Source organism: Salmo salar, chromosome 20 (assembly GCF_965601325.2).
Source record: "Salmo salar chromosome 20, fSalSal1, whole genome shotgun sequence".
In the NCBI taxonomy this organism is placed as follows: Eukaryota; Metazoa; Chordata; class Actinopteri; order Salmoniformes; family Salmonidae; genus Salmo; species Salmo salar.
This window is the reverse complement of record NC_138310.1, coordinates 73066226-73069470: the sequence shown is the minus strand read 5'-3', so window position 1 is coordinate 73069470 and position 3245 is coordinate 73066226.

Genomic DNA, 3245 nt, shown 5'->3' with positions numbered 1-3245 from the left:
AATGAAAGCTCTTACAAAATTCGATTTTTATTTTATTTATTTAACCTTTATTTAACTAGGCAAGTCAGTTAAGAACAAATTCTTATTTACAATGATGGCCTAGGAACGGTGGGTTAACTGCCTTGTTCAGGGGTAGAATGACAGATTTGTACCTTGTCAGCTCGGGGATTCGATCTAGCAACCTTTCGGTTTCTGGTCCAACGCTCGATGATTGCATTTCTCTAAAACAGGTTATAGGCTACATGTGCACCACCAAGTCAGAACAGTAGGCAAAATTAAGAGGGGAAAATAGACCAAATTATTAGGGTGAGGCACGTGGGCTACTAACAGTTTACTACACAACACTTAGTATTACTTTCTTAGCTCCAGTATACATATCTCCCTGCCATATTACATAATTTATGCAGTAGCATACAATACATTTTTGGCCTCACCTTGTTGTGCTGTGCTCACTTGAACAGGAAGGTGGCGCAGCGGTCCTTCGTGGGCAAATTTTGTCATCGAACTTTATCATCAAAGTCTGGCATTCTCTTGATTTATGGTGATTTCAAGACAACTCGGAACTCTGAAAAAAACTGTCGAATCATGATGACGTCAGTGATCTTCAGGTCGTGGCTCTTGAAAGAGGCCCGAGTTCCGGATTTACAATTCCGAGTTGGATGACCGTTCAAAACGTATTTTCCCAGTCGGAGCTCGTTTTTCCCCAGTTCCCAGTTGTCTTGAACTCACTGAAGTCAGATTTTGCAGTTCCGAGTTAACAGTTGTTCTGAGTGCGGCACAAATTATGCTTCATTGACAGCATGGCCAATGTTGAATGTTTATCATTTTAACCTTGGAAAAGAGACCCTTAATCCCAGATTTGGGACCACACAGCCACTCCACTGAATAGCAGGCTAGTGATTGCTTTGCCACTGATTCCTTCCAAACCACTCATTGTTGAATTTGCGATTTCCAACTTGTGTAGTTTTTGTCCAATGGCCAATGAGCACAGATATGTTTTATCTATAATTTCTCTTCATATGACAAGGATTAAAAGGTATATTCCCAGTAGATTGTCAACTTGATTCATGATGATGACTGCTAGCTAAGATTTTGAAAGTATGATGTTGTCATGATCAGTCCAATCAAAGCTACTGTAGTGATTTGACGTCATTTTATCTGCGGCCAACGACCTTGAGCCTTCTTGGATGGGCACTTCTAATGTAACTCTATGGCAGCGTGTATGTGGTTATGCAAGCATGTCCAGCTCTTAAGGCTGATGTAACTAGAAGCAAAGCAGATCCTGCCTGCAGACTGCTGTCATTTACGCAAATAACATGTGCTCTATTGTAGGCTATATCTACAGGAGATATTGGAGCCATCTCTGCCCTTCCCCGTAATAGACCCTTACTCTATATCTACAGGAGATATTGGAGCCCTCGCTATCCTTCCCTTTAATAGACCCCACAGACAGAGCCTTTGCTCCTCTGCCCAGGTTAGAACCTATAACCATTGCGTACATTTCACATTACATTTCTGAGTGCACCATTTCTGAAAAGTCTGCGCACGCACACAAATATTGTATAAACTTGGCGAAAACAATACATTCTCGTTATAAATAAGACCTGTCATAAAACTGCGCGTGTGAACGAGCATTAAAACCCCGCCTGGAAAACACCCTCCATATACCTTTTATGGCGCCAATAACGCTCTTTATTTGCAGTATAATTTAAAAAACGATTGGAATTAGGCCAAGGCAGTTTCTTAAAGAGCAATGGCTTTTTTGATCACATTTCTGTAGTGTGCGCAGAATGTTTTGATATTTTGTAGTGAATTTTTCAAACTAAACAAGCATGTTACCAACAGTATATAGCGAGTACCTGTCCATGCATTCAGAAAGATTGATTGTATATTCTAAACAATTTAAAATTAGGATAAACGCTACAGCCCACACTATGCAAAAGATGAATTGTTGTTCAATATTTAGTTAAATATATTATTCGGTTTCTATGTCCTGCCTTGGTATAGGCTCTGAGATTAAATAGACAATTATGCCCCAATCTTATCGCACTACAATACTGTGTAGACGACCTATACGTTCAAATATGTTACATAAACTACCACTGTGTTGGCAGGATGTTTTAATCTTTAGCAGTAATTTATGATGTATCTGGAAAAGGATTTGTGTCAGTTTCTATAGGATTAAACAATGGCACATTGTTGACCTGTCAGCAGAACGTTTGAATTCAACAATATTTTGCATCAACTTTTCCCCCAACCTAAATATGATGGATTACCCATGAATTCTGAAACATTGTAGAGAAAATACAATTACAACCACTGGGAAATGTGGAAACATTGATTTTACCATTGTGCCCCCAGTGGGAATAGGGTAGCCTAGTTACAGTAACATACATAGGTCCTACTTCAATGTCAAATATAAACTGTTCACCTGTTACAGTAACATACATAGGCCTACTTCAATGTCAAATATAAACTGTTCACCTGTTAAATTTGACTGTATATTATAAACTGCGCTGCCTATGGCATTGCAAAACTTGAAATATATATTTAGCCTTTCTATTTAGACTACTAGGTTTAAATAAACAAGAGATGTGCATGGTCATTAGTTGTATGGCTACTTCGAGAATATGAACCCGTCATAGCCTGCAATGGGCATGGAAATAAAATACGAAAAAGATTGCTGTGTAATTATTTTAGATTCTAAAAATAAAACTTGCCCACACACATTTTGTAAATATGCAGTTTATGAGGCCCCAGATGTTTCAGAGTTCACATCCCACCCCATGTGTTGCTGTGGGTTGAATCCAGGGGACTGAGGGAGTAGTGGCCCTGCTGGGATATAGAAAGGGGATTGTGAAAAGAAACACTGTGGCGAGAGAGAGAGAGAGAAAGAGTGGAGAGAATACAGCTGTGTTAGGATCATGTCCTGGAGAGGGATTTTGCAGTATCACTGAATCTCAAGCTCTTAAGGACAAAACCTCCCCATACATTCTTGACCAGGGCAAATATGACCTGAAAGATGTACTGTAACACAGCCCCTCTGCTGTGGAGTGACTGTATTTCCAGGATGTTGTTTGTGTTTGACACGTCATCTTCTGGCATTTTTGTAGGACATAATCATGGTTCTCCTACTGTCATAGTGCCAATAGAGAGAGCATCATTTATGCATTTTCCTGCCAATATTTCACAGAGTAGGCAGACATTGTGAAGTGCACCGACTGTCTGGAAAAAAAGCTATTCAG